At 39.4% G+C, this 20,596-nt stretch overlaps 1 protein-coding gene across 4 annotated transcripts in view; it reads left to right on the top strand.

The window, feature by feature from the left end:
- VTI1A (vesicle transport through interaction with t-SNAREs 1A) overlaps positions 1 to 20,596 on the top strand; it is a 347,830-nt gene that overhangs the window by 132,896 nt on the left and 194,338 nt on the right. The window lies entirely within an intron of this gene.

Below are 20,596 nucleotides of genomic sequence, written 5' to 3'. Positions count from 1 at the left end.
TGTAAGGGAAGACCTGCAGTTCATTCCTGCATGGACTGACCTCCCTCCGTGTTCCTGTTTTGTGGAGTTATTTTTGAGCGGATAGGCTCTTTCTCCCTCCTGTCTGGTTTAGTAATAATGCGAAGCCAAGTCCCAGAGGGGAACTACTTTGCATCCCTCCTTCTCACCTCCGCTCGCCATGCCCCCAAACCATAATGGTCATGAGTTGACAGTGTTTTGAGGGTGGCCTAGACCCAGAGTTAGAATGACCCTTCCAAATGAGCCTTAAAAAAGCTTTCCTCAGAAACAAATAAGAGAGACAGGACCCCATGGCGACTGGGGAAAGGCAAGGTTTACATAGTAAGACAGGAATGGATTGGAAGATCTGTGAGGTGGGGCTGAAGTAGAAACAAGCCACACGGAGGTCCTGGCTGGTTTAAAAGTCTGTTATACCAGGAAGTAGGCTGCTTGGCTGTGCCTCCCGATGGTGTTACGAAGGGAGGATCCTGGCAACACCAGCTGAGTTGTGTTTTTATTTATCTGAAATATAGCCAAGACTCTGGAAGTCCTTGCCCTGTAGAATATTCTAGTATAATATAGCCAGATATAAATATGTGAAAAGTTAAATATAGCAGAAAACAAGATGAATGCCCAATGAGTGAAAAGCCAGTAAGTGCTTCAAGTGGAAGCTTTTTGGGGGGAACCTCAGAGATGTTCTGGGCTCCAAAAGAATATTCTCATTTTAGCACAGAGCCTGACACATGGAGGACAACTCCAAAGATGGTTTTTGAAATTTTGCCACATGTTTTACATTCGTTATCTGCAAGATACAGACAATTATCATCATTCAAAATCAGAAGTTCAGCTTTGGAAAAATTAAGCACAGGGTCAGAGGGCACATAGCTCCTGTCTGTGACATCATTTGAAATCCGAGCTCTATGGCCCAAGAGCCGTAATTGTTAAGCACCATATCATAAAACATTTCTGAGAAATTAAATGTCTGAAAATAGTCTGTGCTCCATATATAAATGTATCCCTCTCTCAAAGATGCCCATGCCCTGATCCTTCCGAACTGTGAAGATTTTATCTTCCAGAAGAGATGTGAGTTTTGACAACCTGAAGTGGGAAGATTATCCTGGCTAAACAGGAGACAGGAGCATCAGGGCCGGGAAAGGATATGTGACAACGGTCACCTAGGTCAGACCGAGTGAGACCGGATCTACTGTCCTGCTCACAGCTCGTGCAGTGAGGGTTCAGGGAGGCAAAGAATCCAGTCTCCAGAAACTGAAAGACTGCAGGAAAGGATTCTACGCTCGGGCTTCTCAAGGAAGGCTTCCCCATGGCCAGCGCCTTGAATTGATCACAACCAGACCCATTTCAGACCTCTGTCCTCCAAATCTATTTGAGCACGTAGGAATAGTAAACAATTGAGTATGAGCAATTTGTTACAGAACCTGTGGGAAACTAGTCACAGTGTTTCAAAAAGATTAATCCAGTGAGGAGATGCTCAACGAATTGATTGGCAGAGACTGAAGGGAAGACTAGCGAGAGAACTCTTGGAAACATGCAGCCTGCAGGTGCCCTTTCTTCAGCCTTTATTTCCTCAACCCAGACGGTGTTAGCATTGTGTCTTTTGATTTGACCATAGTTGAGAAAGACGTTTTCCCTTTTTTTTTATGATTATAATGACAGTGTTATTTTAAAATAATCTCTGGGAAGCTTGCAGGATTAATTAATTGTATTTCAGAGGGTGAAATACAGGATTATTTGTCAAGTCTCACCGAAATCTTCCTTTTACCATGTGTATGTCTAAAGCCTGTTGAGTAAAGGTCTCATTTGGACTGGATCTTTCGTGGAATCTGCAACACAAAACTGCTCAGAATAAAACACAAAATACTTTTTTATTCCCTTAAGGATTTTTGTGTGTGTGTGGGCTTGGGCGTAGGGGCAAGGAGAAATTGAATAAGGTAGCTCCATGGTGGGAAAGGATACTCTCCCTTATACATGGTAAACTTGACTGCATTGTGGGATTTCCAGAGAAAATCACAGCCATGCTGTCTAACATACAGTGACAGAGGTGATGTCTAAATTAAACTTTTATGTTCCTTCACATGACTGTTTGCTGAAATATTCATGATAGATACACTCTATTGTTTTTATGATTAAAATGTGTCCCGTAAGTAAGCATGCTTATTTATGCCCCTGGGAATAGGGTCACTGTTTGTGTAATAAATAACATGTTAAAATAAAATAACTGTGCTTTTTCAATGTACTACATATTATTAGGTTATAAATGGATTTAATGGTATACCAGTCAATTTTAATATCATAGCTGTTTCATAAACTTCATTTCTGTCTCCTACTTTAGAGCGTTATCTCACTGACTACTGGACATGTACAATTTACATGCTAATTGCCAGTGCCAACTTAACATATCCAGTAGAGAACTCTTGCACTTTCTACCATTCTGCTCTTTCTCTATGCCTTTCCTCCCATTTAGTGATCACAACTTCCATTCTGTGACTCAAGCCAAGACTGCAGAGCCCTCCTGGATTTCTCACAGCCAGTCTTCGAGCAAATCCTAGAGGCTCCACCTGAACAACGTTCTAGAGCTGATGTCTGCTTGTCATCACTGTTACCACTTTGATCCTTTACCTACCAAACTGTACCAGCCTCCTAATTGCTGTCCCTTCTGCATGTGCCCACAGATAGTTTTTTTTTTTAAGATTTATTTATCTTATTGGAAAGTCAGATAGACAGAGAGAAATATCTTCTGTCCACTGATTCATTCCCCAAGTGGTCACAACGGTCGGTACTGAGCTGATCCAAAGCCAGGAGCCAGGAGCCAGGAGCCTCTTCTGGGTCTCCCATGCAGGTGCAGGGTCCCAAGGCTTTGGGCCCTCCTCAGCTGCTTTCCCAGGCCACTGGCACAGAGCTAGATGGGAAGTGGGGCCGCCAGGATTAGAACCAGAGCCCATATGTGATCCCAGTGCATGCAAGGACTTTAGCTGCTAGGTTGTTTTATCCTTACTTCAAACACAGTGATGCTTTGAAATGATAAATATGCCAACTCTCCTCTGATCAGAACTTCCCAGTGACTTCCCATCACACTTGACATAAAATCTAGTCTTTTCTGTGGTCCACAAGCTCTCCCATTGTTTGGCCACTCCTCCAGCCAGCTGGGATTCCTGCCTGTGCTCCAAATGCAAGCATATCCTTACCTCAGGGCCTTTTTACTTGTTGTTTCCTCTGCCCAGTAGCGAAGCAGTGGCTCACCTACTTCAGTTGATTGTGGACTCTTCACAAAGTTGTCTGCTTACACCTTGAGTAGGAGGGTATCTCTTTTATCCTCACCTTACACTGCACTGACTACTCCTGACCTTACTTTCCAGTTTAATCATTCGTTGCCTTCTTTTCCATGAAAATGTCATGTACATGAGACCAGATTTGTGTTTTCCCACTATTGTGACTCTAGCTCATAATACATTACCTGGCGGTAGTGGGAGGTTAGCCTAGTGGTTACGATGCCTAGATTCTACATGGGAGTGCCTGGCTTCATTAATATTTAAGTTCAAATTCTGACTTCAGCTTCCTGCTAATGTAACCCTTGGAGGTAGCGATGGTGGCCATTGTGGTAGTAGTAATTGTGTTTCTGCCACCCACGTGGGAGACCTGAATTGAGTTCCCTGCTTCTGACTTCAACCACTTGGTTACCACATACATCTGCGGAATGAACCAGGGGGTGGAGCACACTCTTTCTCTCCCTCTCTCCCTCCCCCAATTCTTCCCTCTCAGTCTCACAAACAGATAAATAAAAACTTAAAAATAAATAATACCCAGAAAAATATGAGTTCAGAAAATCATAAATGAGTGAATGATATTTTTTACAAATAAAAAGCAATTAATGGAGTGATTAACGTTATGAGAGTTATCTGCAGTCAGTTTTCTAGCCTGGCTATGTAGTTTTTTACTGTGTACCATTCCTGGTGGTGAGGCTTCCAAGTATACAGGAAATGAGTAAGTACAATCCATTGTTGCCCTCAAGGCATTTGCAATCTAATAAAGGAGATGAATTACAATAAATGTTGAGGTCACAAATGGAACTTGCGGTAGACTCTGGTGTAATCATATAACAAGGATGGTTCTTTGGGGATTCAGAAAAGGCAATGCACGTGCCTAGGGTCCAGGATTCGGGAAACTTTGGTTGGAGGGAAGTTCTGCCCAGGTTTTGGAGCAGGAGCAGTGTAGAGGTATGTGAGCCTTAAAGAAGAGGCATTCTGGGCAAAGAGAACTGTTCAAACAGAGGCACAGAGGCAGGAAAGTCCAAGGTGCTTTTCTGAAGGAAAATATTGACCGAAGACAAGCTAGAGTCAATAATACCCCAATGACAGTAAATACTGAACTTCAGTCAAAACCAGTTGGCATGTCTGCTATGCGTAAACAGTTTTGCTAGTATTCAGAAGATTCTGAGCTAAAGTTCTTACTCAAAAAAAATTATTGACCATTTTTTTTTGTATGTAAACATCTATTTCTATGGGGAAACTTTTGTAAATGTATCTGATCTAATTTATTTAGTGCCAGCCAGGTGCTCTGTGCTTTTTCAACACTGTTTACTGATTCTCTGGTATGTGATTATTTTTGTTTGTTGTTCCATGCCTGTGCTAGGAGTTAGATCTGTCCCGTTTGGGTTCATAAGCATGACTGACCAGCATAACCTCTGACCTTAAGCTGATGAGCAACAGGAATTTACCTTTTATTCCATGATGAAACAAAGAGTCTTTGTATCAAGTGTTTTTGGTAGAGCAAGAAAAGAGAGGTACAGTGTGCTTTGGGTATTACTGTTAGTAAATGAGAACAATCCACATTTTATCATTTTTACAAGTGTTTTTTTTCTGGAAGGCTTTGGGAGATTGAATAAACACAGTCTTAAATTAGATTCAGATTTTGTTTGGTAGAACATGAATTGTCACAACTAGAGTCCTTTGGACTGTTTAAATAGTCCTGGGACTCTAAAAATGCTGACAAAGACAGTTCATTTCCATAAATTCTTAGAGAATATGTGTATGGGGTCTAAACCACGTTCTTCCCAAGTGCCAGGACCAAAAGCCACCTAGAATGGGAACAGCTGAAAAGGGCGTGGAGCCAACTCCTTGGGGTAGTAGGCTAAACTTCCACTTGCAGCACCACCATCTCATAGAGGTGCTGGTTCGAGTCCCAGGTGTACCACTTCTCACCCAGCTTCTTGCCAGTGGCCTGAGAATGCAGCAGAGGATGGCCTAAGTCCTTGTGTGAGATCTGGAGAAGCTCCTGGCTCCTGCCTTAGTATTGTCCCAGCTCTGCTGTTGTAGGCATTTGGGGAGTGAAGCAGTAGATAAGAGACTTCTCTCTATGTATGTGTGTATCTCCCTCTCTCTTGTAAATCTGCCTTTCAAATACAAATAAATAAATCTTTTAAAAAAAATAGAAAGAGAAAGGAAGGCAGGAAAAGAAAGAAAGTAAGATAGAAAAAGAAAGAAAAAAGGATAAGGGCAGGTTACTTGCTCACATGGAGGTTGCTGTAAGTGGAACATAGTTTTGTAGGATGCACCTTTTTCATGTATTTCTAAAGTTAGCATGAGCGATCGAATGTCCAAAGTGAAAACTATATTTTACATTAATTCTAACATATCTCATCCACTGTTACAAGGAATTTTCAGCAGGAACTAGGCCATAATCATCCTTGGGCTTCAGCATGGCCTCATGCCTGGAATCTCATATTCATTTTGTTCATATTGGTTCACAGAAACCCTCCATGTTACCAAAAACGAGCAGCTGATATGCAGGAGTTTCACAAAACCCAGTTAAAGCAAACCAGGACTTAAACATTAATAACTCAAATAATTATCGAAGATGGAGACTATCAAAGCTTCCTTATGGATTGATCCTTAAGCTGAAAACGTTTACCTAAACCCTTTTAATTTTAAACATTTTTGATACATATTGACTACAAATTCTAAAAGCTTCAATTAAATGTTGATTATATTTTTTAATATAGAAATCTTGGCATTCATGGATTTAAAAGGCATTCTTACTGGCACATAGATAAAAGTGTGTTTATGATCGGCACCCTATACAATACAGCTGTTACAGCTATTAACATGTTTATGATGGATGCTTATTCTGGGAAATTGCGTTCAAAACATCAAACAGTAAGGCAACTGAGTTCAAGCAAGTTCACGTGGAAGTTTATGTTAATTGTATAAACACTTTTTGGTTGATTTTTCTTAGCAGACTGAATTGTAGAAAATCACCTTTATGAAAACAGGGATCAATTAAAAAAATCATCTGGTCATGTAGAACCACTTGACAGTATTGTCCAAATGACCTGCTATGCAAATGTGCTGCTTAATTTTGTTTATATATATATATACCTGGCATCTGATTGAAACTTTCTATAGATCATTGTTTATTTGGAATCAACAGTGTTTATTATTAATAGCATTTTGATTTTAAATCATTAAACTGTAGAGTCTCATAAAGTGGGTTATCTTTGAACTTCTGTTATTTATGATATATTTTGCCTAACACAGAGCCATGCTGGCTGTGTAGCTCAGCCATATCAGTGGGAAAATGACTTGTTTAAGCTGATTCGGACCTTGTGGCATTTAATTGCAAGTGTAGCAGGCTAAAATCAAATGAATTTGGACACTGATTAGCCAAGAGCTTGTTGACAATGTAATAAGATTAAGAGCTTGTTCTCTGTATCACAAGGGCTTTGTGAAATATTGACGCATAGAGGTGGGGGTGGTCTAGTAGCCATTGATATATAGCAGAGGTATATAGGCATGATTTAAAAATTTTTTTTGACATTTGTTGCATTTTTTCCCTGAGCATAAGATATTATTTAATTTTGACTTGTGTTTGTGTTTTAGCCATGTCAAATGCGATAGGGCTTTCCACCCTTCCCCCCAACCCCCGGATTTACTTACTAGGCATGTGAATCTGGCACTGTTGGCCCAAATGCTGGACAATGGGTAAATACACAAAGGAAACTGGGAGCCAAAGGGCTAAACTGGATTGTTTTTTTTAAGGGGGATGACCTCATGAGGACTATTTGATGGTGATTGGGTATTGTCCTTTAGCAAACATAAATAACTGTCTTTCTCTTTATTTAAAAGATACATTTAATTAACTTGGAAAGTCAGAGTTACACAGAGAGAGGGAGAAGGAGAGAGAGATCTTCCACCTGCTGGTTCACTCCCCAAATGGCTGCAAAGATCAGAGCCAGGCTGATCTGAAACCAGGAACAAGGAGTTTCTTCCAGGTCTCCCATGTGGGTACAGGGTTCCAAGGACCTGGGCCATCCTCCACTGCTTTCCCAGGCCATAAGCAGGGAGCTGGAAGAGGAAGTAGAGCATCTTGAGAAAATGAACCAGTGCTCATATGAGATGCTGGCATCTGCAGGTGGAAGATTAGCCTTACATACCACCATGCCAATCCTATTTGCCTTTCTCTGGCATAGGTGATTCAGATGCACAGCCAGGCCCTGAATGTTGGATTGTGATGATCTTGTAATGAGGTGGGTGCCACTCTAGAGAGTGGCAGATGAGTGAGAGGGAGCCATCCTTGTTTGCCACTTACTGAGTTTGTGAAGACACCATGTTTCTGTTGATTGTTGGAAACAATATATACGTATGTCATTTAATGGGAAGTACTCTGGAAATTCCTATGTTTTTGGATCCTTGGGATAAAGCAGTCGATCTGAAGTAAAACAATAGTTAGCTCCTAAAAAAAGTAGGGGAAAGTGTGATGGAGAAAAACTATGACCATCAAAGGAGCTAACTATTCCCTCGCTTATGTAATGGGGCTCTTAACTTCATGAGTTGTTAAGATACAAACAACACAGTGAAACTCATCCTTGGGTATGGTTAAGAAGTACCACACCAGGTGAGTTTTATATAAGTTGGGGTTATGCCTGTATCTCCATTGCACTGCCTTTTCCTCTCTGGTTTACTCTGTACCTTTTGCCTTCTCTTGTTTTTGGAAAGAATCTCAGGAGTAGAAGGATTAAAATAAATATGAGAAAATCAATCCAAAGAGGAAAAAAATGAGAACAAAAATCAAGTTAGTCAGAAATGCATTTTAAGGCCTAATATACTAATTAAGAATTCCATATAAATTCACCTCTAAACTTCTGATTGGCCAAAAATGAGAATCAGTTAAAAGTCAAAGTACCTAAAAGTTACCATGTGCCGATTGGTTGGAGAAGCACAGCTTTACCTGAGCCCGAATAGCAAGGGTTGTGCTTGTCCGGGGCTTTCACCAAGGGATCCCATGGGGTGTGCTGACAAGGTCGTCATGTTATTATCCTCCATTTTATCTCTCAAGGCCACGCAAATATGAGATTAGGACAGTGTTTTCAGGTTTAATTGATCACAAGTTCTTCTTTGCAGAGTGTCTTGATAAACTAGCATCCCATCAAATGTGGTATTTTTACAATTGGTTCTTTTCTGTGACTACTGAATGATAAATTGAAATGTCCATTTTAGCTATAAGAATATTTACCTGCCCATTGTCCATGGAACTGCTTTACACTTGGAAACCAATCACTACTTTGCTTCTGGAATTCGGTCTGTACCTACAGAATAATCTCTTTCTCATGGAAGTGTATGAACCTGTTCTTGTATACCTGGTTATTTCTGGAACACATAGGAGTAAATTCAAGAAAAAAATACTGTGTAAGAGTTGAAAGTAAAAAGAGAGTTAAAATACCAGATTTCTAACTCTTCAATTTTTAAAATTTTATATATATATATATATATATATATATATATATTTGATTCTTCATTTTTAAATTCATGATCTGGCTACAATGTAAAATTAATGTCATGATGATCACTGGATAGGTTTACTCAGGTAAATGAAGCATAATTGTTACTTAGAACAAGATAATAAAATGCGTCCAAATGAACTTGATGCTCAAGTAAAAACAGGTTTATAATTTAGAATGTATTAGCTAAATATGTAATTGTGTAAATTTAGTTGAACAAATTTTTATAATATGTGCGTGTATTTTATAGATATGAGGAAAAGATTCCAAAATCAATGAAAAATTGGCTTAAGTCTGCAGGTCTACATTATAATCTTCTAAAAGGAGGGTGTTTGGGTTCCTTTTTCATTCCTAATTCCTTCCGCACCCCTCTCTCATGCCAACCCACATATATACTCTGCCTTCAAAGTTACCAAACCAGACTTTCCAACCTGATCTTCCACCACACTCAGGCTTACTCTCCACAGTTTTTCTTTCTTCCCTTTCAGACTGCCACTTCCAGTAGAGAGGCAAGCCCAGGCCTGACTCAAGAGCTGCCAGAGATGGGAAAAGCTATAAGCTATGAAGTGTCTCCTGGCCTGCTTTTCAACCCTTCACATATTTACCCGAGGCCAGGTCGGGTGTAGCATACACTGGCAGCAGTGTTGAACAGGAAAGAAACCTGCAGGAGAACAAAGAAGAAATAATGTCAGATTGAGGAAGAAAGCAAAGTTGGTTCCTTCTACCTTTCCTGGGAGGGAAAAGAACTAGAGCTTAGTGGGCTGTTTCTGTGCAGTCCCCAAGCACACAGTTTTTAGTCATGTAGATTTCCCCAACTCTGGAGACAGCTTGAGTGTGTTAGAAATGGACCCCTCCTCCATCATCTCAGGGGTCTAGCACTCACCTCTCTGGGGCCAAGTATCTGAAATATGTCTGTGTGAAACAGATGGAGTGAAAGATTGCAATCAGAATAATACCCACCTACTTGTGTCCTGCTGTGTCTGCATTGTCACTGAATTCTTACCTCCAGAGCAGTGCTCATTTTGAAGGCTGTTACAGAGAAAGCAAATAAGTAACTTAGGCCAGGTCTAAGACACAAGGGCATGGTGGAGACTGCCGTGTGCTCTGTCCCTAAAATGGGCTGTTGTGCAGAGCATCTCAGTTAAGCCACTGCCTTCAATGTTGGCATCTCAGTAACTCCAGTTCAGGTCCTAGCTGCACCGCTTCCAATTCAGCTCCTTCTATTGGGCCTGGGAGAGCACTGGAAGATGGCCCAAGTACTTGGACTTATACCACCCACGTGGAAGACCCAAATGGAATCCAGATTTCTTCCTGTCTTCAGCCTGGCACAGCCTCACTGGTGGCAGCCGTTTACTGAGTGAACCAGCAGATGGAAAAATCAATCTCTTTTTCTCTGTAATTCAGCCTTTCAAATAAATAAATCTTTTGTTTTTTATTTTCAATGACAGCCTACTTTTCAAGTGAAGTAAGAAATTCAAATGTTCTGATGAACCCAATTTTTAAAACATTATAAGAATAACAATTATGGACAAAAAAATTATTCTCTTCTGTGGGCTACATTCAATCCTTGGGCCATCGTGTGCTGCTTGTGTGTTTCCAATATCAAGTCTTCCTGCCCACCCCAGCCCACACAGTGCACTGCTACTTCCAAATTCTGTAACGAGCTGCCCTTGCTACGTGCCTTCCACTGCCAGCTTTGCTCATTATTTTCTCACAATGAGACACATCTCCATCCAGCTGTCCTGGATTGTTTGAAGACAGGAGCCAATGCCTGCTTCTCTCTGTCACGACTCCCGTAATGCCTTGTGCAAGTTGAGCTCAATAAATAGCCACACATTTGTTATTTTTTTGTCTGGTCACTTCTAACACTCTAGCAGTACATTTCCGGGGGCCATTGCCCAGCTGCCAAATAGTTAACAGTTGAACAAACATTTCAGTTTTATTCTATCACTGCCTGATGGCTAAGATGAGAAAAGGAAAAGAACCAGAGGGAAGGTTTACTTTTCTGTTTCCTAGTTCAAAATTGTTATTTATGCTGTGAAAAAAAAATGGCAATTTACCCAAATAGTTTTCACTACCTATTTTTAAGGAATCCAGGTGTACTAACAAGTTATCACTTAATTCACTTAATATTAAACACCAGCTTTATGGTAAATGCTTTACAAGTATAAATTCTAATCTTCAGCAGACCAAAAATTAGATGTCATTCTCATTTTGAAGAGAAGAAAATGAAGGCATGGACAAGCACTTTGGGTCAGCCTGATGGTCTTATGTGGGAGACAGAATTGCCGGGAGTGGAAGGCAGTTGCAGCTCCTCTGTGTTGCCTGCCCTCTGAACTGTAAGCTCAGCAGCCAGAAGCTATGAGTCCTACCCCATCACTGTATTTCCAGTGCCCAGCTCGTTCTGGGAACTTAGGTATCTTCTGAATGGAGACAGAATTCCAGCACATCACTTACTTGTCTCTTATCATATAAGAAGCAAACCTCCTCCCTCCCCCCAAAAAAAACTAAAATAAAATAATAAGCACTTATTATCTGGTGATTTGTTGAACCAAGAATTCTGTAGTGGTATAGCTGGATGGTTGTGACCCAGAGTCTGGCCATGAGGTTTTCTTGAACTCTGTTAGGGAAGCATGGCTGGGGTACAAAGCCTGCCTTGGAACTCTCCTGCAGGTGTTTGAGTGTCCCACAGCAGAGCAAACGCTTCAACAAAGAGTGAAAATCAGAACAGTGCCAAAACAGCTTTCATGCCTTGTGAAACCCAGTCAAGGGACTCAGGCATCCTCTTGTCTGCAGCATCCATTTGCTCACACGGAGAAATTCTAGCACAGTGTGTGAGAGCAACTCATAAAGCTGTGCAAACCGATGGTGGGAGTCATTGGGGGCCACTTTAGGGGCGTGAAGAGGCCATTCCAGAGGCTCTTTACCACAGCTCCCCAAAATACAAAGCATACCCCATAGCTTTCCAAGACATAATACATATATCATAGCTTCTGCCTGTGAAAAATTTCACCTTTACCATATTTAAAAGGCATGCATCCTTTTGATGGAATTAGACAAAACCTTTATATTATTTACAATGCAGCTAAGTGGATGTATAACCAGCTGCTTAATTTTTAAAGCAAAGGACACTCAGTCCTCTAGATGTGGATCAGTGAAGTCCCATGTGTATAAATAGCACATTTAAGAGGTTCCTGAGAAAGCTTTATAAATGATTTGCAAAGAAGAAATGTTAAGCAAAGGCTATTTGCCACTTGAACTGTGGCTTTTAAGGATGCAGGTATTCAGGTTTTAAAATATACATACATATATATTTAAAAATAATAAAATATATAATATATAAGTAAAGATAATGTATCATAATAAAATATATTATTGTAATATATTTATATTATATTAATGCAATATAATTAAATACAATACACATAATATAATATATAGTATAGATATATGATATGTATATATAATATAATATATAATAATAAAATTAAAAATATATATACTTGAAATTACCTCTTAAACCACACGTAGACTGGTTGGCAAACATACTGAATCAGTGGCGTAGTGATTATTTCCTAAAGGAGAAATGAGCCTTTCATTTGATGACCTTACAAAAAGTATCATTTCTATATGTGAAAAAATAAGCACCTGTCAAAGTCTACCACAGAGACTTTAATATTTGAAAGCCATTCTGTTCACGGGAGTTTCAGCATTTAAAATAACGATTAGTCGGGCCCGGCACGGTGGCGCAAGTGGTTAAAGGTCCTTGCCTTGCACGCCCAGGATCCCATATGGGCGCCGGTTCTAATCCCGGCAGCCCTGCTTCCCTTCCAGCTCCCTGCCTGTGGCCTGGGAAAGCAGTTGAGGACGGCCCAAAGCTTTGGGACCCTGCACCCGTGTGGGAGGCCCGGAAGAGGCTCCTGGCTTTGGATCGGCATAGTATCGGCCCGTTGCGCTCACTTGGGGAGTGAATCATCGGACGGAAGATCTTCCTCTCTGTCTCTCCTCTCTGTATATCTGCCTTTCCAATAAAAAAATAATAAAAATAAATCTTAAAAAAAAATAACGATTAGTTGCCCCGACGTGCAACCTTCCAGTGCATCATGTCTGACCTTTTGTGGTCATAACAATAGAATCTTCAATGTCTCTGTCTCATGTTTCTCAGTGTAGTTTCTGTCTGACTTGGACCTGGTGTGAAATGATTAGGATGCACGTTCACGCCTTCAGCATCTCCATTAGTATGTACTTATCTGCTGTGCTATCATGAGACTTAGGATTTGGGTGACTTTTACATGTTAGAACTCATTTTAACAAAATGGTTATTAATTTATAAAACTGGAATGTTTGGTTGGGAGATATGGATAGGAGCATTCAGTGAGTCTTATTTTGCTTGAATATTGGTAAATTTTGAGAAATTCTTCTCATACTAGGCCACTTAATCCTACAGTGAAAAATGAGTATATGTTTGGAGGAGGATTAAGTAATGATGTACCAGTGGATGATGGAAGGTCTTTTTTTCTTTCCTTTTCTGTAAATCTGCCTTTCCAATTAAGATAAATTAATAATAAATTTTAAAAAGGCATTTTCAAAGAAGTTTTAAGTGGTTAAATTAGTAACGCAACCTCAGTTTGGTGATAAGACCATTAAGAATACACAAAAACTTCTTTTGGATGTTTATAAGTAGCTTTAAAAATAATTACATTTATGTTATTGAAGAAAAGAACCCTGGAATACTTTAAGCTTGTAAATGGTGAAGATGTATGTCATATTCCTAAATGCTTAAATACTTTATCACTGGAAATTATTTTAAGCACTCATTTAGTGTCTACTCTTTGCCAATATCACTGTTGCTTTATTTTAAAAAAGTAAAAATGAACTCCTGTAGCCGAACGGAATGCTCTGGGTTTGGCAGATTAGGTTGCGCCTTGCGGAACAGTGTTGCGGAGCTCAAAAGAGATCACACTGGATCCAAGTGTAGGATGTTAAGAAGAGTCTTTTTTACCCAAGCTTGGTAACAGCTGCTCCTGCTACACTCCAGGAGCAGCTGTGCTGAGCAGTAAAAAGTCAAGGGTTTTTAAGCTCTTATCCTCCAATCAGACTGAGAGCCACACAGTACAAACAAGGTTTCTGAGTGTAGGAGGCAGACAGGGAGTTACCAGAGCCCAAAGTTTTCCTGTAGTTAATTTCTCTAGCCTAGTACAATAGGAGGCAGGAGGGGCCAGGTGTGTGGAGCCTCCAGAATTGTTTCGGCACTGTCAGTTGTTCTGGTTTTGTTTTGTTTTGTTTTGTTTTTATTTTGTGTCAGCTGTTCTGAATGATGGAAGGCAGGAGCGGCAAGTTGCGTCTTTCAGGCCTTCCATTAACTTGAATGGTGCTAGAGGAGGTAGGAAGGGCGCTGGCAGTTAACCTGGCAAGCGGTGTGAGCCATCTACGGCTGCACTCCATCACAGCAGTAGGCTGCAACACCTGTAGCTGGGGAGATGCTGAAGATGACCCTTGCAGCCCTGAGGCAAATAATTGCATCCTGCATTGCACTCTGAGCCTCCCTTGTGACCAGCAAGTTAGGGCGTTATATTCCCAGACATTTTACAAGATCACACCCTGGCTTTTCAGTAAACACAGAAGAAGAAAAACCCACAACATGTACCAAGGTACTGAATTCACCAAGTATAAAGGTGTGAGTAATGCCAGCTTTGGTGCATAGCCTCAATTTTCCTGCAGTGCATTTAACTGGCCTTGTCCAGTTCATGTCATCTTTGGTGTTCTAAGGAAAACACAGACACTACACACTTTTCTAGTGAGTTTTTCCAAACGTGTTTTGAAGATCATCTGGTTAAGACCACACTGTGGCCACGCCTGTGGAAAATGCAGGCAGTCCCAGTAGTGTCTCTGAGAGTTCAAAGAGCCCAATGATTAGCTGTTGATGCTCTAGGTAAAAGCCCGTAAAATCAATAATCTCTTGAGCCTGGTAATCTCATTTTCTTTTCAGAGATATTTCCCAAGCCAAAACTTCAGGCAAACTGCAGTGTATAAAGTCAAAATGAATTCTTGACTTTGAAAAGATCATTGAAGTCATCTGGTCCAATTTTTGCCTCGCACCACAAGTCTATTCTAGATAATTGATTCTTATAATCTAGTGAATAAAATCATTATAACCAAAAGGAGATTTAATTTTGTATATATTTTTGTCTTTTGGTTGTATGTGTGTGTATTGATAGCTTATCACCTAGTCCTTTTAACACAGTATCTAGGAATTTTTCTTCATCTAAATGTTAGAATGAATCTAGACTATCCAACAGCAAAATTACAAGTCTGACAATTAGCATAAGGTTGGCTTCTGCATCGTTCTTTAGTGTAGTTAGTTTCCTTGTGTTAATGTTGTAGAGATACAGAAATATTTCAATGCCTACTATTTGTAATGAAAACTGTCCCAGCCTGGTGACCTTGACAAACACTAATCTTAAGCAAGAAACAGATGTGCTTACTAGAAATATGTCATTCCAAATGTCAAAACCCTAACTTGATGTTTTTGGCATATGAAAGTTGAATCTTTTAAGAAAACAAAAAATGTATTTCTTTTAAAATCTGACAAAATGGTTATCTTTGGTAAAGACAATTTATTTTAAAAAAAGAGTAACAATGGTCATTTTTATTTGAACACAAGTCTGTGAGTTCGCAAAGGAAGTCAGTTTTATTGTAAGTTTCAAGATTGAGATATGAGCATCTTCATGTGACTAGATATGGATCTAGTCTCATGTCTTACTGCCAGGTACCTGATCTGTCAAATGGAAATGTTTCCCCTTAAGAAGTTTAAAAAGGTAAACACGCTTTTAGTTAAAATTAGCAGAAACTGAAACAACAGTTTTTAGTCTCAGTTAAGCTGAGACTCCACTAGTTACACTAAAATGGCAATCTGTGTCTCCCAGGTAGATGACAGACACTCCCCTAGTAATTGGGTCATCAACTGCCACCTCCCAGGATGTGTGTTAGCAGGAAGCTGGATCAGAACCAAAGCTGAAAACTCAACTGAGACACTGTGACAGGGGATGCGCGGTCCAAGGGCCCAGTGCCTGCCCCCAAAGCCTTCTTCTCCAAGGAGGTGCTTATAGATAGTAACCCACAAATATATGTGCTCTTTAGGTAGCTAAGATATGTAAATCACGTTTGCAGCAAGGCACTCTAAAATATTGATACTAGGGAGAGGTAAATGTGATAATAGAAACTAAACGATGTATGTTTAGTCAGTTAACAGTTTTTTGCCATGTTCCATCTGAGTATTTCACAGATGTGACTTTGAGATAAGAAATGGTTTTCTTCTATTTTAAAAACTGTGTTTTTCCTTCTTTAAAAAGCACAAATGTAATACACATACACATATTCATTTCAGAAGAGCTTCCATAATATAAATCTTGGAGGGCACTTGTATGTTCATGTATATATAGTAGCCTTCTAATCATTGAAAAAAATCATTTTTATCATGTGTTTTTACAAATCTTAAAATTAATTTTTATACTAGTCACTTCACACCTTGTTCCTAAAATTTTTCCTCAGTTGAAAGAATAAACTAAGAACACATTTTTATCCTGGCGGCTTCTTGTTTGGGTGGCCATCTTTGCAAAAGGCGTGCAGAAACACTTAGGCCTCCCCCTTCTTCCTTAGCTGTAGAGCTCACACTTTAGCTTTGCTTTTTTCCCCTCCTCTTCTGCCTTTTCTCTCGCTCTCTTTTTTTTCCTCCTCTCTTTTGCAGACTCTTCACTGTCTAAGTTTAAATTGATTAGAACGCGTTAATTTTTAAACAAGCGTCACATATCCTTAACTGAGCCCTAAAAGGTTGAGAAGGCTTCATGGTGTAGTCTGATCCAAAACTAAGTGAGAAGAATTTTAAAAACAAGGGCTGCCCTTCATTAGCCCTCCTGCTCTCTCCTGATGGGCTCAGTGCACCTTCGTGGCCATGCCAGGCCAGGGCAAGCCCTGCCGCCGTGCACCATTTACCCTCTGTCAGCAGCTTCAGTCAGAGCCTGGGCATACCATACATGAGAGTCTGTCATGCGTCAGCCTCAATTAAGCTCATATTACAGTGCTTGAGAAACCCAACAGCTTCCTGTTAACCATTTTGTTGTTTTTCCTTTTTATTTTCATCCATCTTTTTCATCCCTCCATCTAAAAAATTACGTTTGATATGATGCAGTTATTTTCCTACTGTTTTACCTTTTTACCAAGAGAAACGGATTTTAGGGGAGGGAACTTCTATAGGTTCTAAGACATTGATTTTTACTTTTACAAGTGTCCTCAGCATCTGAGTTTGTTGTTGAAGGAAAGGAATTGCAGGCTACCCTCGCTGAAGTTTTATCCCTGTGCCAAGCCTGGCTTTGAGTCTTACGAAGCAACTTTCCTTGAGGCTTTCAGGAGGATGGGCATTCTGGGGATTCAGCTCTATCACCTGCTGAAGCGCTTCTCCATTCACAGCCCATTGTTTACTTACATCCTTGTCCTCTAAGGTGGCGGTGCTTTTCCTTTTTAAAAAGATGAATGGAACTAACTACAGTTAGTCCACAGCAGCAGTTTATGTTTGGGTGACTATTTTGTAGCTTACCACACTTTTGTGGAAATAAGAAAAACACCACCCTGGGCTCCATCACGCCAGCTGGTTGGCTGACCAAGTGAATCTCACAAGAAAATAAAAGGACTCCCCCCGCCCCTGCCAAAATTTTTTTTTTTAGATAAATAACATTGAGACAATCTTTCTTTTCTTTTTCTGTATATCTATAGAACAACCCCAGAGAGTATTCAGGTAAATGTTGAGATAGTTGAGCATCGCAAGGGATTTATTGAGATTCTATGGGCCTGGTCCATTTGTAACATCAGAATAATCTAAGAGACTGCTGTCAGATATTGGGAAAGAAATCACAATAGTATAAATTCTGAGAGGTCCCTTGCAGCAGACAAACTTTTTAATACAAAGCAAGGTCAATTCCACAGTTGCAAATGGTGAGAAAATTTTCTAAATGGATTTTTTTTTTTTTGCTTTTTCCATAAGCACATCACCAGCATGGATAAGTAGCCTTAACTAGAATACTACTGATGAAGCAAGCCTGGGAAACAGATGGAGTATACAGATAATGGAATTCAGGTTTCCAAAATATGTGGCAAGTGTATCATTGCTAAAATTATTAGTTGAGAAACTGAAAAAAATCCATAATTTTATCCCAAGTTCATTTTAGCAATAGGTTAAAGATTTCCAATAAGGCTGTATCTGTTCATGATATCAACTTTGTGAAACACACATATTAACTTAAAAATTCGAGTTATTGAACAACACCCAGAGTGCCAAGTTATTTGGAAAAGTCAACTGTCCCAATGGTTTAGCAAAGATGAAGTTTTCCTGAAATATTGTTGAATATGTTGACTAACACATAACATAAAGTCTATATAAATTAGTGTTTAGGAATATTTTTAAATATTCAAAAGAAAGTCTTCAAGAGAATCTTCAGTTTTTCTAGAGAACACACATCTTTTGTAATAAGTTACATATCAGTGGTGCTTTAGGTAGTTAATTTATTTGTCAAATACTTTTGAGCCCCTATTATGTGACAGACACTTGGGAAAGCAATTGAGTCAGTGGTAAACAAAATAGATGTCTCTACTCCTTATGACCTTTCCAGCCCAGTGATGGAAGTAGCCATTAAAATCCATCAATTTTACATCATATTAAGCAGAGTGATGGGAGCCAAGAGGGTGTTTAATAGAGGATTTTTTTTTTATTTCAAGCCTATGGGTCAGTAAATCTTTCCTAAATAAATAACTTTTGATATGTGATCTGAAATGTAAGTAAGAATTAAATAAGAAAAGAGAATAGAGATGGGTGAGAGAAATAATTCACTAGAAAAAAAAGAAAGAGCCAATTGCAAAGACCCTGGGCGGAGCAAACATAGCCTACCAAGGAAGGCAGTGAGGCTGGACCAACGCAGGCAGTGAGCTAGAATGTGGTAGAGATGTGCAAAAGGCAGGCTTATGAACTAGATCGTATCTAGCCACTGTGTAGACTCTAGTTGGGTTTTGCCGTATGTCTTAAGGACAGACACTTTCTATTTGTAAAATAAGAGGATTCAGCATTAAAATTCTGAACCTAGGAGGCTGTTAGAGATAGGCAATAGTTTAAATTGCTTCACCTGACTTCAGCAGGTAGATACTAGGAATGTCAAATATCTGAGAGTATGTGGGATGTTTTCATGGAACAAGGCATCGTCGTACCCCAAGTACCAGTAGTGTCTCCAGTGGGAAATACTGTGCTAAACAATAACTTGGATGCTTTTCTAGCATCTGTTATACTGTAATAAAATGAAAATGTAAGCCTCAGGAAGATAATGGAATTAATCATTGTAATTGTACTTAATGCTCAAATCCTCAAACTCTTGCACTGGCAAGAAAACCTGAAATCCATCTTAGTTGAGACTCAAGGAGTGCTTCTACCTATAGTATAACTGAATAGGAGATAAGTTAAAATATATTATGCACTAAAGGATTTTCAAGAACACAATGGGAATCTCCAAAAGGAGAAAACAAGTAAGAAATTAAAACCACAATGGGAAAAAAAAAAAAAACCTCATGGAGAGCAATGAGATAAGAAAACCCAAGATATCCAGGGTCCGAATGCAGCCAGCAGCACTATTTGATAATTTAGACACTGGAGTGCTTGCACACTTGCCTAAGCTCTTCAGGTAAACACACACACACACACACACACACACACACACACACACACACACACACAGTGGGATGCTAAACTTGAAACTCTTCTGTTTAGCCAGTATTCTTGAAGAGGCTTTAAATAGTTCTGGGTAATTCATGCCTACTGTCTTCCAGCAAAAGCAAATAATTTTTGTTTTTCTGGAGGAAGGCATCCCTTAGGTTAGGTTATATAAATTCTCACAGTTGGAGTTCAATAAAAAGTGAATTTGTAAATAAAGTTTATCAAACATACAAAGAAAAGGGAATTTTTATCATAAATAAGAGTCTAATTAAACAAAAGAATCTTACTTCCCAAGGTTTTCACATGTTAGACTTTTTAACATTGAATACAATAGAACTATGTATGGATGTAGTACATACAGAAAGTAAAAATGCAGTTTTGAAACAGTGAAGCAACATGAGACCATTAAAATGACCATAAAAAGTCATACAAAACCTTTTGGAATTGAAATCTAGATGAATGGATTTGAAAGCAGATTAGAGAAAGCAGGAAAGACAATCAGTTAATTAGACAATGTATCTAGAGAAATTATGCAGGATCCATCACAGAGAGAAAATGATATGGACAATATGAAAGAGATGTTGAAACATATATGATAGAATCAGGAGACCAAAAAGATGAAAGTGGAGTCCCAGAAGGAAAATAGCAGGAATAATGTTTTTATTAAATAGCTGACAGGTGTTTTAGCTTGAGTTCTGACACTCCTGTGCCACATTGTAGTGCCCGAATTTGATTCTTAACTTCCTGCTAATACAAGGATGATGACTTTAGTAATTGGGCACCTGCCATCCATGTGGGAGAAGTAGATAGAATCCTTAGCCTCTGTCGTCAGTTCCAGCCATCGTCCAGCCATTGTGGGCATTAACGAAGTAAATCAGCAAATGCAAGTTCATGTTTTCTATCCTTTCCACCTTTCTTCTCTCCACTGTTTCCCTCCAGCTTTTCAACAAAAAAGATAGCAGATGAGAATTTTCCTAAACAGACAGGAAGACATATGTTCACTTTTTTTTTTTTGCAGAAGCTAGACTAAACAGAATAAATGCAACAAACTGAACATC

The sequence above is a fragment of the Ochotona curzoniae genome, unplaced genomic scaffold, assembly GCF_017591425.1.
Source record: "Ochotona curzoniae isolate NIBS_2020 unplaced genomic scaffold, NIBS_Ocur_1.0 contig_66, whole genome shotgun sequence".
Lineage (NCBI taxonomy): Eukaryota > Metazoa > Chordata > Mammalia > Lagomorpha > Ochotonidae > Ochotona > Ochotona curzoniae.
This window is presented reverse-complemented; position numbering and strand designations above follow the sequence as displayed.